Raw genomic sequence first — 22,244 nt, 5'->3', positions numbered from 1 at the left:
GAAGCTAGAATTTCTGAACTCGAAGATAAATCACTTGGCATTAATATATTTGAAGAAAAATCAGATAAAAGAATTTTAAAAAATGAAGAAACCTTAAGAATCATGTGGGACTCTATCAAGAGAAATAACCTACGAGTGACTGGAGTACCAGAACAGGGAGGGATAACAGAAAATACAGAGAAAATTGTTGAGGATTTGTTGGCAGAAAACTTCCCTGATATTGTGAAAGATGAGAAGATATCTATCCAAGATGCTCATCGAAATCCACATAAGGTAGATCTTAAAAGAAAGTCACCAAGACATATTATAATCAAGCTTGCCAAAACCAAAGATAAGGAGACAATTATAAGAGCAGCGAGGGATAAAAGAAAAGTCACCTACAAGGGAGAGCCAATAAGAATAAGCTCGGACTACTTGGCAGAAACCATACAGGCAAGAAGGCAATGGGATGACATATTTAAAAAATTGAAGGAAAAAAATTGCCTGCGAAGAATCATATATCCATCAAAACTGTCTCTTAAATATGACGGTGAAATTAAGACATTTCCAGATAAACACAAATTGAGGGAATTCATAAAACCAAACCAAAACTACAAGAAATACTAAAGGGAGTTCTTTGGTTAGAAAACCAATAATATCAGGTATTGACCCAAGACGAGAACACTGGGCAGGGCAACCAGAAGTCAACCCAGATAGGGAAATCCAGAAAAAAAAAAAGCAAGATTTAAAAAAAAAAAAAAAAAAAAAAAAACCAACACAGGGTAACGGCGATGTTATTATTTAAAAGACAACATTAAAATAATAAAGAGGGACTAAGAAATGTAATCATACACCTTCCATATGGAGAGGAAGATATGGCGATACAAAGAAATAAAAGTTGTTATAAATTTAGAAAAATAAGGGTAAATAATAAGGTAACCACAAAGGAGACAAACTATCCTGCTCATCAAAATAAAATACAAGGGAAAAATACAGACTCAGCAGAAACAAAATCCACAACAACAAATATGAGGAAAGGACAATATATAAAGAAAATCTACTCAGCACATAAAATCAAGTGGGAAAAAGAAGCTGTCAATACACAAAAAAAGACATCAAAATGATAGCACTAAATTCATGCCTATCCGTAATTACGCTGAATGTAAATGGACTAAATGCATCAATAAAGAGACAGAGAGTGGCAGAATGGATTAAAAAACAAGACCCGTCTATATGCTGCCTACAGGAGACACACCTTAGACTTAGAGGCAAAAACAAACTAAAACTCAAAGGATGGAAAAAAATATATCAAGCAAACAGCAATCAAAAAAGAGCAGGAGTGGCAATATTAATTTCTGACAAAATAGCCTTTAAAGTTAAATCCATCAGAAAGAATAAGGAAGGACACTATATAATGATTAAAGTGATAATAGGCCAAGGGGAACCTGTTCTGATGGTAAGGAGGCGAGCCCTCCTGAGGTGACACAGGGGAGCCTGTCCTTAAGGGTCAAGGTGACCCTGCCCTGAGGGGATGAGTGGAGCCCGTTCTGAGGGAGCTGAGAGGAGCCCGTCCTGAGGGGGCTGCGGGGACTGTGTCCTGAGGGGGGCCCAGGGGAGCCCGTCCTGAAGGGCCAAAGGGAGCCTGTCCTCAGGGGGCTGAGAGGAGCAGTGCATGGCTGAGAGAAGCTGAGAGAGCTGTCATGCACTGAAGAACAGAGATTTCACCTACGTATTTCCCATACTGCTTCTGAGTTACTTCCTGTTACTTCCTTATAACCATATCAAATATTTATGTATCCAATGACAGGGCTGCAAGATAAACAAAACAAACTCTATCAGCATTGAAAAATGAGATAGACAGCTCCACAATAATAGTAGGAGACTTCAACACACCACTTTCGGTGAAGGACAGGACATCCAGAAAGAAGCTCGATAAAGACACGGAAGATCTAAATGCCACAATCAACCAACTTGACCTCATAGACATATACAGAACACTCCACCCAACAGCAACCAACTATACTTTCTTTTCTAGTGCACATGGAACATTCTCTAGAATACACCACATATTAGGTCATAAAACAAGCCTTAGCAGAATCCAAAACATTGAAATATTACAAAGCATCTGCTCTGACCATAAGGCCATAAAAGTGGAAATCAATAACAGGAAAAGCAGGGAAAAGAAATCAAACACTTGGAAACTGAACAACACCCTGCTCAAAGAAGACCAGATTATAGAAGACATAAAGGATGGAATAAAGAAATTCATAGAATCCAATGAGAATGAAAACATTTCCTATCAGAACCTTTGGAACACAGCAAAAGCGGTGCTCCGAGGCCAATTTATATCAATAAACGCACACATCCAAAAAGAAGAAAGGGCCAAAATCAAAGAAGTATCCCTACAACTTGAACAAATAGAAAGAGAGCAACAAAAGAAACCCGCAGGCACTAGAAGAAAACAAATAATAAAAATTAGAGCTGAACTAAATGAAATAGAAAACAGAAAAGCAATTGAAAGAATTAACAAGACCAAAAGCTGGTTTTTTGAAAAACTGAACAAAATTGATAAACCATTGGCCAAACTGACAAAAGAAAAATAGGAGAGGAAGCAAATAACCTGAATAAGAAATGAGATGGGTGATATTACAACAGACCCAACTGAAACTAAAAGAATCATATCAGATTACTATGAAAAATTATACTCAAATTTGAAAACCTAGAAGAAATGGATGAATTCCTACAAACACACTACCTACCTTAACTAACACAAACAGAGGTAGAACAGCTAAATAGGCCCATAACAAAAGAAGAGATTGAAAAGGTAATCAAAAAACTCCCAACAACAAAAAAAAAAGCCCTGGTCTGGACAGCTTCACTGCAGAGTTCTACCAAACTTTCAGAGAAGAGTTAACACCACTACTACTAAAGGTATTTCAGAGCATAGAAAAGGATGGAATACTACCAAATTCATTCTATGAAGCCACCATATCCCTGATACCAAAATCAGGTAAAGACACCACAAGAAAAGAAAATTATAAACCTATATCCCTTTTTGATCCCTCATGAATGTGGATGCAAAAATCTTCAACAAAATTCTAGCCAATAGAATTCAACAACATATCAAAAAAATAATTCACCATGACCAAGTGGGATTCATACCAGGTATGCAGGGATGGTTCAACATTAGAAAAACAATTAATGTAATCTACCACATAAATAAAACAAAAGACAAGAATCACATGATTTTATTAATTGATGCAGAAAAGGCATTTGACAAAGTTCAACACTCATTCATGATAAAAACTCTCAGCAAAATAGGAATGGAAGGAAAATTTCTCAACATAATAAAAGGGCGTTTATACAAAGCCAACAGCCAACATCACCTTAAATGGAGGGAGCCTGAAAACATTCCCATTGAGATCGGGAACCAGACAAAGATGCCTTTTATCACCACTCTTATTCAACACTGTGTGGGAAGTCCTAGCCAGAGCAATTAGGCTAGATAAAGAAATAAAGGGCATCCAGATTGGCAAGGAAGAAGTCAAAGTATCTCTATTTGCAGATGACATGATCTTATACACAGAAAACCCTAAGAAATCCTCCAGAAAACTACTGAAAGTAATAGAAGAGTTCAGCAGAGTATCAGGATACAAGATAAACATGCAATACCAGTTGGATTCCTCTACACCAACAAAAAGAACATCAAAGAGGAAATCACTAAATCAATGCCATTTACAGTAGCCCCCAAGAAGATAAAATACTTATGAATAAATCTTACCACAGATGTAAAAGACTTATACAAAGAAAACTACAGTACAGTTCTGCAAGAAACCAAGAGACATATTAAGTGGAAGGACATACCTTGCTCATGGATAGGAAGACTTAACATTATAAAAATGTCTATTCCACCAAAAGCAATCTATACATTTAATGCAATTCCGATCCAAATCCCAACGACATTCTTCAATGAGATGGAGAAACAAATCACCAATTTCAAATGGAAGGGAAAGAGGCCCCGGATAAATAAGGCGTTACTGAAAAAGAAGAACAAAGTAGGAGGCCTTACTTTACCTGATTTTAGAACCTGTTATCTGCCACAGTAGTCAAAACAGCCTGGTACTGGTACAACAACAGTTACATGGACCAATGGAACAGAATTGAGAATCCAGACATAAATCCATCCACATATGAGCAGCTGATACTTGACAAAGGCCCCAAAACAGTTAAATGGGGAAAAGACGGTCTTTTTAACAAATGGTGCTGGCATAACTGGATATCCATCTGCAAAAAAATGAAACAAGACCCATACCTCACTCCATGCACAAAAACTAACTCAAAATGGATCAAAGACCTAAATATAAAATCTAAAATGATAGAGATCATGGAAGAAAAAACAGGGACAACGTTAAGAGCCCTAATACATGGCGTAAACAGCACAGAAAACATTATAAAGAACGTAGAAGAAAAGCTAGATAACTGGGGGCTCCTAAAAATCAAACACTTATGCTTATCCAAAGACTTCACCAAAAGAGTAAAAAGACTGCTTATAGCCTGGAAAAAAGTTTTTAGCTATGACATTTCTGATCAGTGCCTGATCTCTAAAATCTACATGATACTGCAAAAAGACAAATAACCCAATTAAAAATTGGGCAAAAGATATGAATAGACACTTCACTAAAGAAGACATTCAGGTAGCTAACAGATACATGAGGAAATGTTCACGATCATTAGCCATTAGAGAAATGCAGATCAAAACTACAATGAGATTTCATCTCACTCCAACAAGGCTGGCATTAATCCAAAAAACACAAAAGACTAAATGTTGGAGAGGCTGTGGAGAAATTGGAACACTTATACACTGCTGGTGGGAATGTTAAATGGTACAACCACTTTGGAAATTGATTTGGCGCTTCCTTAAAAAGCTAGAAATAGAACTACCATAAGATCCAGCAATCCCACTCCTTGGAATATATCCTAGAGAAATAAGAGCCTTTACATGAACAGATACATGCACACCCATGTTTATTGCAGCACTGTTGACAATAGCAAAAACATGGAAGCAACCAAGGTGCCTGTCAACGGATGAATGGATAAATAAATTATGGAATATTCACACAATAGAATACTACGCATTGATAAAGAACAGTGAGGAATCTGTGAAACATTTCATAACATGGAGGAACCTGGAAGGCATTATGCTGAGTGAAATTAGTCAGTTGCAAAAGGACAAATATTGTATAAGACCACTATTATAAGAACTTGAGAAATAGTTTAAACTGAGAAGAAAACATTCTTTTGTGGTTACGAGAGTGGGGAGGGAGGGAGGATGGGAGAGGGGCATTCACTAATTAGATAGTAGATAAGAACTACTTTAGGTGAAGGGAAAGACAGCACACAGTACAGGGGAGGTCAGCACAATTGGACTAAACCAAAAGCAAAGAAGTTTCCTGAATAAACTGAATGCTTCTAAGGCCAACGTAGCAGGGGCAGGGGTCTGGGGACCATAGTTTCAGGGGACATCTAAGTCAATTGGCATAATAAAATCTATTAGCAAGACATTCTGCGTCCCACTTTGAAGAGTGGCGTCTGGGGTCTTAAATGCTAGCAAGCAGCCATCTAAGATGCATCAGTTGGTCTCAACCCACCTGGATCAAAGGAGAATGAGGAACACCAAGGACACAAAGTGATTATGAGCCCAAGAGACAGAAAGGGCCACATGAACCAGCGACTACATCATCCTGAGACCAGAAGAACTAGATGGAGCCCAGCTACAACGGATGACTGCCCTGACAGGGAACACAGCAGAGAACCCCTGAGGGAGCAGAAGAGCAGTGGGATGCAGACCCCAAATTCTCATAAGACCAGACTTAATGGTCTGACTGAGACTGGAAGGACCCCAGTGGTCATGGCCCCCAGACCTTCTGTTGGCCCAGGACAGGAACCATTCCCAAAGCCAACTCTTCAGACACGGATTGGACTGGACAATGGTTTGGAGAGGGATGCTGGTGAGGAGTGAGCTTCTTGGATCAGGTGGACACTTTAGACTATGTTGGCATCTCCTGCCAGGAGGGGTGATGAGAGGGTGGAGGGGGTTAGAAGCTGGCGAAAAGGACATGAAAAGAGAGAGTGGAGGGAAAGAGCGGGCTGTCTCATTAGCGGGAGGGTAATTGGGAGTGTGTAGCAAGGTATATATGGGTTTTTGTGTGAGAGACTGACTTGATTTGCACTTTCACTTAAAGCACAATAAAAACTACTTTTAAAAAAATCCAGTGGTCAATCATAAGCAGGAGAATGCATGAACAAGTTGTAGTATAGCCATAGAATATAAAAGAATGAACTACTGATACATACAATGTGGATGAACCTCATGTTTAGTAAGAGAAGCCTGCCACAAAAGGGTACATACTAGATGATTCCATTTATATGCAGTTCTAGAACATGCTAAATTATTCTATGGCAAAAAAATAAAAACAAAAAACATAGAGTGGCTGCCCAGAGTGTAAGGATGGTGAGATTGATTGGAAAGGCACTTGAGGGAATTTTCTGAGGTGATGGAAACGTGCTAAATCTTGTTTGGATGGTGTCTTAGGCTGGGTTCTCTAGAGAAACAAAACAAGTAAAGCATAGAAATACATACAGAGAAAGAGATTTATATCAAGGAAATGGTTCACGAGGTTGTGAAGGCTGGAATGTCCCAAGTCTGTGGGTCAGGCTAGAGGCTTCTCCTGATTCACGTAGCCGCAAGGGCTGGCAAACTGAAGATTGGTAAGCCAGACAGCAGGGCTTTTGTTCACAGGCTATGAAGACTGACAAATCTCAAGACTGGCAGGTAAGATGGCAGGTAAACTGCTAGCTCCAGTCCCAGGAACCAGAGGTCAGACTAACAGGACCCAGCTGCAGGATCCAGAGTGAGCAAAAGCCTGTGAGCCTTGGTAGAAAGTCCACTTATATTCAATGCAGTCCACTTCCCCAAGGAAACTCCCTTTTAACTGATTGGATACTCAGCTCACAGCCAGTCTCATCATGGAGATGATCACATTATATCAAATCTCATCACGGAAGTGATCGTCATCATATAACTGCCAAACTACATCATAACTGCCAAACCACTGGGAATCATGGCCCAGCCAAGATGACACACAACCATAGTGATCACAGGTGGTAGATGCATAAAATTTATCAAAATTCATTTAACAAAATACTTACGATCTATGCATTTTATTGTATGTGAAGTATGCCTCAATTAAAGAAAAAGGAAAATTTCATTGTTCAACATTTCCTACTAGCTGGACAGTACTGAGCTGAATGCACTCATAGTCCCCTCTTTTCTCTTCTTTCCATGGCTGCCCAATCTCCTGCCCTCCTCTGTTTGACACTTTCTTTACTTGCCTCTGTTAATACATCCAGTCAGGTTACATTAACATTTTACAGGCTTGATACCTATTCGGTCTTTTTAAGGAGATTTTTCACATCACTGTTCTGACTTCCTCAAATAACCTCTAAAGGCAACCCTACCATAACAATCCATTTGGGGGAGATATTTTACTGTAGCCACAATATGAGAACGTGATGTTATTTCCAGCATACGAGTCCCAAGATTAAACAGGACAATCCAGTATTTCATCAGATAAAGTTATTAGATTGTGACATATGAAATTGCCAATATTTGACTAGTTTTAGCTAATAAAGTGGCAATTTCATATGGTTCAACAATAAAGTTAAAAAATTGGACAATCTCACCTTTTCAACATTCTGCACAATTACTCAAAAACAGGATGACTATTTTTTTAAATACAAGAAAACTTAATAACCAACAAGTACAAATTTTCATTTGAAGTATGAAAAAGATGTTAATTAAGTGTAGTTCGTATACGCACACTCACAGAGCTCAATATTTTGCTGGAGGTCATCTTGCAACTACTAAGATGAGACTGTGTGTGTCTTATTCACAGTTACATTTCCAGTACCCAGCAGAGTGCCTGAAATATAGTAGGCGCTTAAGAAATGTCTGCTAAAATGAGCAAATGTGCAGGCCTCATCAGCAAATGGGCCATTGCTCCCTCAAAACATATACTCCCAAAACCTTTTGCCTACAAAAGAAGGTTCCAGATTATTTTCATTGCATTTTTTTCCCATATCCCTATCACACCCAAATCAACTTTTCTGTTTCTAATTAAGACATAAAAACTGCATTGGCATTGAGTCTATTCCTACTCATAGTCACACTATAGGACATAGTAAAAATGTCCCATAGGGTTTCCAAGGCTGTATGGAAGCAGCAGATTGCCACATCTTTCTCCCATGGAGCAGCCGATAGGGTTTGTACTGCACACCTTTTGGTTAGCAGCTGAGCACTTAACTACTGCGCCACCAGGGCTCCTTCTAATCAAGACAAACAAGTACCCAGATGAAAAGGTAGAGGAAGAGGGATATCCATAATCCATTTTTTTTTTTTTTTTTCAAATCATGTCCTCTATGTGACTAGAATAAAAACTGCATTGGAAAATTTAGTTTTGACAATAATGGCAACTTTCAGAAGAGTTGGTAGAATGTTACCAGAGAATACCTTCTACCATGGAATATTTAATGTACTGGAAGCGATGTGGTAAGCTGTTAAGAATGTGAGGCTTAGGAATTGGATGAATCTGTGTTCAAAGCTCAGGCTTTTACACTGATGTTCATTGTAGTATTATAAACAATAACCAAAAGGTGGAAAAAAACCCAACTGTCCGTCAGTAGATGAATGGCTAAACAACACTGATACATACATACAATGGAGTATTATTCAGCCATAAAGGGAAGTGAAGTCCTGATACATGTTATGACGTGGGTGAACCTTGAGAACATTATGCTGAGTGAAATTAGTGAGACACAAAAGGACAAAAATTGTATGATCCCACTTACATGAAATATCTAGACTAGGCAAATGTATAAAGCCCAAAGTTTAATAGTGGTTACCAGGGACAGGTGGGAAGGGGAAATGGGAGCTATTGGTTAAGGCGTCCTGAGTTCTGTTTGGGGAGACAAAAAAATTTGGACAAATAGTGGTGACAGTTGCACAACATGATGAACATAATTGTCCCTGAATTATACACATAAAAATGGTCAAAATGGAAAAAGGTTCTCTACATATACTTTATCACAATAAAATAAAAATAAATAAATAAAGCTCAGCTTTTCTCCTTTCTGAATGTGTGCCCTTGGGTAAGTTCCTTAACCTCTCTGAGCATTAGCAGTTCATCTTAAATGGAGATGTAATGAGTTATTCATTAGTTCATTCATTTATCAATATGCATTGAGCACCTATCATATGCTAGGCTTTGAGCTGGTAGTAAAAAAAAAATTAGTAGGGAATACAAATGTGGATAAAATAGACCCAAACCCCTGCCCTAACAGAGCTTATATTCTAGAGGGAATGAGAGGCAGTAAATGAACTAAATGAATCTTAGAGGGTGTTCGAAGATGGGGAGAATCTTAAGACACTGAGATTCTGCACAAGCAGACAGTTTGAAAGCCAATGGACTGGAGACAGCCCAAGATGGTGGCTTGGTCTCACACACCATGCTGTCTCCCTACAGCAAAAAACCAAGAAACCAGGTGTAAGAGATACAGGTGACAATCTGAGAACCCAGAACAGCAAACAGAAGGATGAAAAATTAGATCAAACACTGAAGGGAAGGAAAAACTGAATGAAAACAGTGAACAAGGAGACTTATAGACTGTAGGTGCCCTGCCAACCAGCCCAGTGCAGCGTGGCCATCTTGAGACAAAGCAAGCAGTGTTCCTGGGTGTAGAGCACAGGAAGACAACCTCATGGAACTGCAAATAGGAGACAGAGATACTGTGAAGACAAACCTGGAGCAAAAAAAGGTGAGCAGAACATGAACTGGATCTAAGGAGGAAAAGTGCTGGAAGGCAGGTGAGAACCCTAGGGATCCAGGTGAGTATAGAACAGGGAGAAAGCTAGAAAATAAGGACAGAACTACTCATCAGCAGTGATCCCTGATCATTTGGGCAGGTGGCACTGGCAGAGTGGGGGATGCTTAGAGTGAAGGCTAGAGATCCTCCACCTGACTGGACTCTGGAGAGCCCTCCTCTCTCTGTATTTGGTCAAGGCCAGGTCCTGACCACCAACTGCACTCTGTGGGAGGTGCCCCAGAGCCCACACCAGAGACTGGAGGAACATGCTCATCCCTACTTCCCCCCACCCCACCTGAGGCCTGTGATATGCTCACCTTCCCCCCCTCCCCCACCTGGTGATCTGTGGCATGCACTCCTGTGCTATTGGACCTACAACCAGAGGCTCATGCCAGCTCTGCTCATCCCTGAGCTACCCACCGACCTGGTGATAGGCGACATTTCCTCCTGCCACCAGACTAGTGACCAGAGATGTGAGATCCCCCCAACCCCACCATCCTGCCCACCCAGCAACTGGCAGTGTGAGTTCTCATGCCACCTGCCCAACGATTGGTGACCTGTGCACCCTCACCCCAACCACCTAGCAACTGATAGTGTGCACACACAGCACCCAACCCAACAACCAGCAAGAACACTCCCTGCACCTACGCCTCAGTGACCAGCCGTACAGACACATCACCTCATCAGTAACACCAGTCACATCTTGACACGTGCCATCTGCCAAATGACAAGCAGTAGATCCTAGTGCCCTCATCCAACCTTCGCCTGGATACAATGCCACACATCCCACACCCAAACATGTTCTGTAGGCCATCTGCACTTGCACTGAAACCCCTCGGTACCTCACCACCTACTGAGACACCAATTCATGTATGCACAGCAGCCTATCCCATCCATTCTGGTAGTACTCCCTCATAGCAGACATGGAGGCATTCTGCCCTGACCTTCAGAGAACAAACTAACTACAAGCACCAACCCTGAAGGACCCCACAGTCCCACAAGGGCTGTGGAGGAACGCTGATCACCCAACACTTGTCATCCAATATCAGGGAAAGAGCCTGCTCTCATATGCCCACTCAATCCAGCAAGGGAAAACATACAAGCCTAACCACAGAAGACTCACACAAGGGCATGACCCACCATACACACTAGCTAGAGGAAATCACACCCAGCCAACAGACACCACCAAAGTCACACATAGACCAGAACTGCAAAACAACATCAATTAAAATAATACAAAGGAAGAAAGACATTCTAAAGAGAAAGAAACACAGCTCTGAATATGTCAAAACAAAACAAACAAGAAAACAAAAAATCAACACAAAACAAACATACATACAGTCAATAAAAAGTATATATAAATAAGTTAATTAACACCTTAATATCTCAGAGACAGTAGAAAATAATAAATTAGATGAAGAAACAGGATAAGACAACTCAAACAAACGAGCAAAATAAAGGGTAGAAAAGCTTCTTGAGGAAGAAATGGTGAAAGAACTACCCGATAAGTAATTCAAAAGGCTTATATATAGGATTCTCAAAGAAATCAAGGAAAACACAGACAAAAACCTAGAATAATTCAGGAAAACAATACAAGAACAAAATGACAAAATAAGTAGACAATTAAAAACCATACAAAAACAATAACTGAAAACCCAGATTAATAATCAAATATCGGAAATAGATAACTCAATGGAAGGACATAGAAGCAGGATTGAATTAAGGAAGAAAGAATCACAAAATAGAGAACAAATCCCTTGATAATAATTTGTCTGAGGAACAATCAGGAAAAAAGAATAACTAAAAATGAAGAAATCCTGAGAGTCATCTGGGACACTATCAAAAGGAATAATTTGCATGTAATAGGAATTCCAGAAGAGGAGGAGGAAAAAAAAGTACAGAAAGAATTTTTGAAGATTTATTGGCAGAAAACTTTCCTAATATCATGAAAGACTAGATGATTTCCACTCAAGGAGCTCAACAAGCCCCATATAGGATAGACCCCAGAAGAAAGTCACTAAGACATATAATCAAACTTTCCAAAATTAAAAACAAAGAATTCTAAGAACAGTTTGTGAAAAATGAAATATCATCTAGAAAGGAGCATCAATAAGACTAGTGCTCATTTCTCAGCAGAAACCATGCAGGCAAGAAGGCAATGGGATGACATATACAAAACACTGAAAGAAAGAAATTGTCAGCCAGTTATCATATACCCAGCAAAACTGTCTTTCAAATATGATGGCAAAACTAAAACACTCCCAGAAAAATAGAAATTAAGGGAATTTGTGAAAACAAGACCAACTTACAAGAAATATTAAAGGAAGTCCTTCGGACAGAGAACAAATGACATCAGACAACAACCTGAGATTAAGACATGCTACAGTATTACCCAGGTACCAGCCCAGATAAAGAATTCTCCAAAGTAAAATAAAACTGAAAACAGGGAACCAAAGATGTCAATCTGTAAATGATGGTAGTTTCAAAACAAAAAGGGGAATAAATGGTGTAGTTATAGAACTTCTGTATTGAGAGGAAGTCAAGGCGATATCAAGATGTAACAGACTGTTTTAAACTTAGGAAGACAAAGGTAAATTTCAGAGTAACCAAAACCAAAATTAATAAATTTACTCACCAAAATAAAGAATATTAAAAAAGACTCAGTAAACACTAAATCAACAACAAAGAATATCAAAAAGAAAAACCCATAAACAAACAGAACTCAACAGAAAATTAAGCAGAACAAAGAAACCATTAACACCACACACAAAAAAAAAACAGCATAACAAAATGGCAGCAGTAAATTCATACCTATTGACAATCACACTGAATGTAAATGATTTAAATGCACCAGTCAAGAGACTTGAGAGAGGCAGAATGGATAAAAAAAAAAAAAATGACTCATCCATATGTTGCCTACAAGAGACACACATTAGACACAAAGACATAAATAGGTTAAAAATCAAAGGATGGAAAAAATACATCAAGTAAACAGTAACCAAAAGAGAACAGGAATGACAATAATAATATCTGATAAAATAGACTGTAAGTCAAAATCCATTATAAAAGAAAAAGAAGGGCATTATGTAATGATTAAAGGGTCAATCCACCAAGAGGACATAACCATAATAGAGACAGAGCTCCAAAATATATAAAACAAACTAACAGAATTGAAAAGAGAAATACACAGTTTGCCAGTAACAGTAGGAGATTTTAACACACCACTTTCAATGACAGACAGAACAACTAGAAAGAAACTCAGCAAAGATACAGAAGATCCAAATAACACAATCAACCATCTCGACCTCACAGTCAGATACAGAACACAACGCCCAACACCAGCACAGTACACATTCTTTTCCAATGCACATGGGTTATTCTCCAGAACAGACCATATTTTAGGCCTCAAAGCAACCCTCAATAAACTCGAAGACATTGAAATAATACAAAGCATCTTCTCTGATCATAATGCTATAAAACTAGAAATCAATAACAGAAAGAACAAGGAAAAATTTAAATACGTGGAAACTGAATAACACCTTACTTAAAAACGATAGAAGAAATTAAAAATAAAATTTAAAAAATTTTAGAATCACATGAGAATGAAAACTCAACATACCAAAACCTTTGGGACACAGAAAAGCAGTGCTCAGAGGGGAATTTATAATAATAAATGTACCCATCAAAAAAAGAAGAAAAGTATTGAAATCACTCCTGAGGTTCACCCTTCAGCCAAAGATGAGAGAGGGCCATAAAACAAAATGAAACTGAATGGGCACACCAGCCCAGGGGCAGGGACAAGGAGACAGGAGGGGACAAGAAAGTTGATAATGTGGAACCCAAGGTCCAGAAGGGGAGGCTGTTGACACATCATGGGGCTGGCAACCAATGTCACAAAACAATATGTTTACTAATTGTTTAATGAGGAACTAATTTGCTTGGTAAACCTTCATCTAAACCAGAATAAAAAAAAAAGAAGAAAGGGCCAAAATCAATAGCTTAACCCCACAACACAAATGCACAGAAAAGGAGCAGCAAAAGAACTCCGCAGTCCCCAGAAGAAAGGAAATAATAAAGATCAGAGCAGAAATAAATGAAATAGGAAACAGAAAAGCAATACAAAGAATCAACAAGACTAGAAGTTGCTTCTAGGAGAGAATCAACACAAGTGACAAACCACTGGCCCAACTGACAAAGGAAAAAAATAAGAAATGAGATGGATGACATTACAACAGAACCAAGTGAGGTAAAAAGGATCATAACGGAATATTGTGAAAAATTGCACGCCAACAAATTTGAAAACCTAGAAGAAATGGACAAATTTCTAGAAACACACTACCTTTTTGGGTTTTCTTTACCTAAACTAACACAAATAGAGGTAGAAAACTTGAACCTAACCATAAGAAAAGAAGAACTTGAAGATGTCATTAAAAAAACTCCCAACAACAACAACCACAAAAAAGCCCCAGCCCATGATGGAGCAGAACAGTGGGATGCAGACCTCGAATTCTCTTAAAAAGACCAGACTTAATGGTTTGACTGAGGCTGTAGGGACCCTGGAAGTCATGGTCCCTGGACCCTCTGTTAGCCCAAGACTGGAACCATTCCCAAAGCCAGCTTTTCAGACAGGGATTGGACTGGACTAGAAGACAGAAAATGATACTGGTGAAGAGTGGGCTTCTTGGTTCAAGTAGACACATGAGACTATGTGGGCAACTCCTGTCTGGAGGCAAGATGAGAAGGCAGAGGGGGACAGAAGCTGGCTGAATGGTCACGGGGAATAAAGGGTGGAGAGGAGGAGTGTGCTGTCTCGTTAGGGGGAGAGCACCTAAGAGGACATAGCAAGGTGTATATAAGTTTTTGTATGAAAGACTGATTTGATCTGTAAACTTTCACTTAAAGCACAATAAATAAATAAAAAATAAAAAAGCTCCAGCCCAGTTGGCTTCACTGGAAAATTCTACCAAATATTCAGAGAAGAGTTGACACCAATTCTACTCAAATTATTCCAGAGCATAGAAAAGCAAGGCATAATCCCTAATTCATTCTATGAAGCCAGCATAACTCTGATACCAAAGACAGGCAAAGACACCATTAAAAAAAAGAAAATTACAGACCAATATCCATCATGAATACAGACACAAAAATTCTCAACAAAATTCTAGTCAACAGAATTCAACAGTATATCAAAAAAATAATACATCATGATCAAGTGGGATTCATTAGTGATGCATTAGAAAATCAGTAAATGTAATTATTGACATAATTCACCACATAAATAAAACAAAGGAAAAGAATCACATGATCATCTCAATCAGTGCAAAAAGGCATTTGATAAAATTCAACACCCTTTCCTAATGAAAACTCTCAGCAAAAGAGAAATAGAAGGGAAATTCCTCAACATAATTGAGGGCATATATGCAAAACCAACAGCCAACAATTATTCTCAAAGGAGAAAAACTGAAAGCATTCCTCTTGAGAACAGGAACAAGACAAGGATGCCCTTTATCATTGCTCTTGTTCAGTATGGTACTGAAAGTCCTCGCTAAAGCAGTAAGGCAAGAAAGGCAAATAAATTGTATCCGAATTGGAATGGAAGAAGTAAAACTATCGTTATTCACAGATGACATGGTCCTATACATAGAAAATCCCAGAGACTCCACAAGACAGTTACTGGAACTAATAGATTCAGCAAAGTGGCAGGATACAAGATCAACACACAAAGATCAGTTGGGCTTCTCTACACCAACAAGGAGGACTCTGAAAAGGAAATTAAGAAAACAATACCATTTACAATACCCTCCCAAAAGATAAAATGCCTAGGTATAAACCTAACCAGGGACGTAAAAGACTTATACAAGGAAAACTATAAAACACTACTGCAAGAAACTAAAAGAGATCTGCATAAATGGAAAAACATTCCATGATCGTGGATTGGAAGACTTAACATTGTGAAAATGTCGATACTACCAAAAATGATTCATAGATATAATGCAATCCTGATCCAAATCCCAACAACATTCTTTAATGAAACTGAAAAACTAATCTCCAACTTTATATGAAAAGGAAGAAGGCCCCAAATAACTAAGCAATATTGAAGAAGAGCAAACTAGAAGGCTTCACACTTCCTGATCTCGAAACTTAATATACAGCCGTGGTAATGAAAACAGCCTGGTACTGGTTTAACGACAGACACATAGACCAATGGAATAGAATTGAGAACCCAGAAGTAAATATATCCATTAAGGCAGCTGATGTTTGACAGAGGGTCAAAGTCCATTCAATGGGGGGAGAAACAGTCTCTTTAAAAAATAGTGTTAGCAAAACTGGATATCCATATGTAGCGAAATGAATCAGGATTCATACCTCATACCACATACAAAAATTAATTCAAGATGGATCAAAGGCCTAAATGTTAAAGCTAAAACTATAAAGTTCCTAGAAGATAACACAGGGTCAAAACCAAGGGACCTAATTTTCGGCATGAATAGCCTATCAAACAAAACTAAAAATGTACAACCAACGAAAAACAGATACCTTGTATCTCCTAAAAATTAAATTTTTATACTCATCAAAAGACTTTAACAAGAGAATAAAAAGAGAACCTACAGATTGGGGAAAAAAAATCTTTGACGACGACATATCTGATAAGGGTCTAATCTCTAAAATATATAGAAAACTTCAACAACTCAACAAAGAAAAGACAAACAATCTAATGAAAAAACGGGCAAAGGACATGAACAGACAGTTCACCAAAGAAGACAGTAAGGTGGCCAACAAATACATGAAAATATTCTCATGATCATTAGCCATGGGAGACATGCAGATCAAAATTTCAATAAGATAACATCTCACCCCTACAAAACGTCAATGATCAAAAACAACAACAAAAAAACCCAGAAGACAGATCCTGGTGGGGTTGCGGGGGGATTGGAATTCTTATACATTGCTGGTGGGATTGTAAAATTGTACAACCACTATGGAAAACAGTATGGTATTTTCTCAAAAAAACTGGAAATAGAAATACTTTATGATCCAGCAATCCCATTCCTAGGTATACATCCTAGAGATATAAGAGCAGTGACATGAATAGACATATGCACGCCTGTGTTCATTGCAGCATTATTCACAATAGCAAAAAGATGGAAACAACCTAAGTGCCCATCGACAGATGAACGGATAAAGAAATTGTGGTACATGCATACAATGGAATACTATGCAACTATAAAGAATAATGAGGAGTCCACAAAATATAACATGGATGAATCTGGAGAACTTTATGTTTGAGTGAATTAAGTCAATCGCAAAAAGACAAATATTGTATGGTTCCACTATTATAAAGAGTCAAGAAGAGATATACACACAGAGAGCAAAGTTCCTTGATGGCTATCAAGGGTGGGAGGGAGAAGCAGCGGGAATCACTTTCTAGATAGTAGACGCTTGTTATTTTTGGTGATGGGAAAGGCAATCCCAAATATGGGTGAAGCTGGCACAACTTGACCAAGGTAAATAAAGACACTAAGAAGTACATGAGAAAAAGGGACAGTTTTGGTAAATGCTATAACAGATACAATTTTGCAACAACAGTAAAAACAACCAAAAAATATGTGTGTGGTTACATAGGTAGATATGGATGCATATATGTGTATAGGAAGGCGTATGTGAGTAAATGCGTGTGCATGTATAGGTGTGTCTGTAGGCATAGGTATATACACATTTGTGTGTGCTGCATATATACCCACATATACAACAAACCACATAGGGACCACATAGGGAGCACAACTAAGGAGGTTTCCTAGACATATCCAAACGACGCAAGGGATTGGTTTACTGGGTCAAAAGGCTTGGGACCATAGTCTTGGGGGACAGCTTAGTCAATTGGCATCACAGTTCACAAACGTAATGTTCTACATCCTAGTTTGGTGAGTAGCGTCTGGGGTCTTAAAAGCTTGTGCAGGGCCATCTAAGATACAACTATTGGTCTCTACTCATCTGGAGCAAAAGAGGATAAAGGAAATCAAAAGCTCAAAGAAGAAACTAGCCCACAGGACGAATAGCCCACACAAACCACACAGTCTTCCAACCTGAGATCAGAAGAACTAGAAGGTGCCCGGCTCCAACTACCAGCCATTCTGACCAGGGACAAAATAGAAGGTCCCAGATAGAACAGGAGAAAAGTGTAGAACAAAACTCAAATTCCTAAAGAAGATCAGACCTACTGGACAGATCTAACCCCCGAGACTATCGCCCTAAAATATCCTTTGAACTTGGAATTGAAGCTATTTCTGGAGGTTACCTTTCAGCCAAATAATAGGTTGGCTTTTTTTTTTTTAAATAAACAATATCACCTGTTAGTAATGTGCTCCCGTAAACAGTTAACTAAGATGAGAAGTCAAGGAGGGGAAGGGAAGCTAGAGCAATGGAAACAAAACAAACAGAATGGATATAATGAGAATGCTGACACATTGTAAAAAATGTAATCAATGGTAGGGAACAATCTGTATAAAAATTGTTAAAAGAGAACCTACTTTGCTGTGTAAACTTTCACCTAAAACACAATAAAATATTATTTAAGAAGAAAAAAGCGAATTCAAAAAAAGAACAGTAGCCATAAAATCAACTCCGACTCGTAGTAACCTCATGCATTTCAGAGCAGAACTGTGATCCACAGGGTTTTCAATGGCTGATTTTTGGATGTAGATTACCAGGCCTTTCTTCTGAGGTGCCTTTGGGTAGACTCAAATGGCTAGCCTTTTGGTTAGCAGTCAAGCACGTTAACCATCTGCGCCACCCAGGAACTTCATGATTCATGTTGTTGTTGCTGTTAGGTGCCATAGAGTTGATTCTGACTCATAGTGACCCTACGTACAACAAAACAAAGCACTGCCTGGTCCTGCACCACTCTCACAAATCATTGTTATGCTTGAGCCCACTGTTGCAGCCACTGTATCAATCCATCTCGTTCAGGGTCTTCCTCTCGTTTAGTTACCCTCTACTTCACCAAGCATGATGTCCTTCTGCAGGGACTGATTCCTCCTGACAACATGTCCAAACTCCGTAAGACATGGTCTTGTCATCCTTGCCTCTAAGGAGCATTCTGGTTGTACTTCCTCCAAGACAGATTTGTTCTTTCTTTTGGCATTCTTTCTTTGCCAGCACCACAATTCAAAGGTGTCAATTCTTCTTCAATCTTTCTCATTCATTGTCCAGCTTTCACAAGCATAGGAGGCGATTGAAAACACCAGGTAGAACTTCCAAAATACAATTTTGTACAACAATTATTGCTATACATCTCTCTCACATGAGAGAGAGACAAGTTTTGGACCCAAAGTGTATTTTAACTTGTCACAGTGACTAATTTGATCCACACATCCCAGAACTCAGGAATTGCCTCAAATAAATGAATCAAAACATTTCTACCACATTGACACTGGTCTAGTTGTGAAAAAGCTGTGCTGAGATTTTGTTCAGATGGGATGTGTATTGCACTTGAAATACCAGTAGCTAGATGCTTAGTGGGAATTTGGTTTACTTACTATGATTTACCATCATATTTCTTTGGCAGTTATAAATAATTCAGAGCACATATAGGATCTCTTTTATCTCTCCTGGTTTGCTGATTTATGTGTACTTATTAAGCTCAATAAAATACAAAAAGAATGGAAAAAATCCAGTGGGCTTTGAACAATTATTGACAATGGGATTAGTTACCCACCACTGCCATCGAGTCGATTCTGACTCATAGCAACCCTATAGGACAGAGTAGAACTGCCCCATAGAGTTTCCAAGGAGCTCCTGGCAGATTTGAACTGCCGACCTCTTGGCTAGCAGCTGTAGCACTTAACCACTAGGCCACCAGGGTTTCCATGGGATTAGTTAAGAGCGTAGTAATAGCTAGCTAGATGGGTAGATGCCGGGGTGGATCCATATGACAGATAGACAAAGCAATAGATGGATGAATTAGAGAATCAGACAGACAGATGTAATCAGATGGGCACAAATGGTATCCTGAGGGGCCCTGACCACCGTATCTGCTGCGTAATGATTGACTGTGGGTCCTGCACATCTGGCTGGCAAGGCAGGCATCCTGTCTCCCCCTTTGCTGGGCCCTAGGTATCCCTGCCAAATCCTTGAGGCTGGTCTCCTCTCAGGAGGTCTCTACATAGATTCAGTTCTCTTCTCCAAACTCTCTGCAGAGAACTGGCTGCCATGAGCAAGAAAGAGACATGCCATTCTACGGGCAGACTGCAGTAGGAGAAGCTAACAGCCCCCAAGAGATAGAAAGCAGAGACCAGAGAGTTGGAAAAACAATACGTTCAACAACAAGATATGTCAGAGGGTGTTGAGTTTCCTTTCAGTAATCCCTGTGACACATCCTTCATAACTTCCCTTTTCAGGGGTTTGAGTGTGGACTGGGTATTGAAAGCTATTGGACTGTTACTGTTGGTCTTCTGGGTGTGATAATGGCCTTGTAGCAGTGCAGTGAAAGCAGGGTCTTTGTCTTTTATGTTTGCAGTAGGATAATATGATGTCTGGGATTTACTTTGGCAAACTCCAGCCAGGAAAGAAAAAAAAAAAAAAAAAGGAAGTGGGGGGTTTAGATGAAACCAGCCTGGCAACATGTTTATATTTGAGGCTGGGTGCTGAGTGCGTGGTAGCTCATTGAGCCTGTTGGAAAGTTTTCGTAGTAAAAAGTTACAATAAAATCTTTCCATTTATTTTCAGAAGGGGAAAAAGTACACACAAGCACACATATATGCACTTGGAGCTGCTTCCTAGCTTTGGGGATTAATTCTGTTTGGCAGATGAAAGCTATTCCGTTAAATGGTCTATGGTACTTAAAGAGCCATTTGATTCCATTTAATTGGTACCTTAAATTAACTGCTTCCCGAGCCTAGAGAGATGACTGTTAAGGCCCCAGTGGAGGAAGAGGTGACATGAGCTTCAAGTGGCATTGAGTGGTTTCAAGTGGGACCAGCAACTTACAGGGAATCACCCATCCCTCAGGAAAGAGGCAGATCTCCCAGGTGGAAGGCAAAACTCTCCAGACAAAAACCGTGATGCCAGTGGCTTGTGTTCTCTGCTCTCCAACGTCTGCCACCATTTAAATGTGAAGGTTGCTTGAATTCCTTCCCAGCTTGTTCCCAGAGTATTCTAGCAATGAAGAAGAATTTTTAAATGATGGAACCCAGCCTTTCATGCCTTCATTCATTCATTACATATTTATTCAGCATCTATTCTGGTGCCACAGAAGAAAGGCCTACCAATCTGCTTTCACAAAGACCACAGGCAAGAAAACCCTATGAAGCAGTTCTACTGTGTAACACATGGGGTCTCCATGAGTCTGAATTGACTTGATGGCAATGGAATACCATAGACTCTATGCCAGGCACTCTGTCAAGCACAGGGATATATGGTGGTGAGCAACCCAGAGAAGACCACTGCCCTTGTGTAGCTTATGGTCTAGCTGGGAAGATGGGCATCTCAACAACTTAGCACAAAAGGAAATAATGAGGTATCTTACGATAAGTTCTAACAGGGAGAATTACAAGATGTTAAGGGGGCTTATAACAGAGGGACTTGACATAGACTAGGGAACAGGGAAGCCTCCTTGAGGAAATGGGAATGGTAAGTGGGGGCCAGGAAAAGAGGCCAGGGAACCATGTTGGAAGCAGAGGAACCTGCACATGCAAAGACCCCGAGGTGGGACAGGGCACAGTGCATTCTGTAAGCTGAAAGGCTTGCGTGGCCAGAACTTCAAGAGTAAAGAAATGAGGGTGAGAAGTGGGTGAGATGAAGCAAGGGTAGATCACACAGAGTTTTTAGCCATTTTGAGGATTTGGGACCTGCTTTTTTTTATATATATATGTAAGGGAAATCCAGGTGGCATAGTTGTTAAGAGCTATAGCTGCTAACCAAAAGTTTGGCAGTTCAAGTCCACCCGGAACTCTTTGGAAACCCTATGGGTCAGTTCTACTCTGTCATATATGGTCTCTATGAGTTGGAATCGACTCAACGGTGACGGGTTTGGTTTGGGGTACGTGTAAGGAAACTGCGGCCCAAAGAAGTTAAAGTGGTTTTCCCCAACTCACACATTAAAGGTGAGACTTGAATTCAATAATAATAAAAGTGAACATTATAGTAAATACCTTCTGGACACTGGTCTAAATTCTCCACGAGCAGTAACTCATTTAATCCTTCCAACAGCAACTCTATGGGGTACCGTTATACCCCTTTTACAGATGAAGAAACTTAGGCACGAAAGGATTAAATAACTTGCCCATGATCATCCGATATAAACCAGCAGAGCTATGATTAGAACCAGGAAGCTTTGCTGCAAAGCC

Source organism: Loxodonta africana, chromosome 12 (assembly GCF_030014295.1).
Source record: "Loxodonta africana isolate mLoxAfr1 chromosome 12, mLoxAfr1.hap2, whole genome shotgun sequence".
Taxonomy (NCBI): domain Eukaryota; kingdom Metazoa; phylum Chordata; class Mammalia; order Proboscidea; family Elephantidae; genus Loxodonta; species Loxodonta africana.
The sequence above is the reverse complement of the archived record's forward strand: the minus strand, read 5'-3'. Positions refer to the sequence as shown.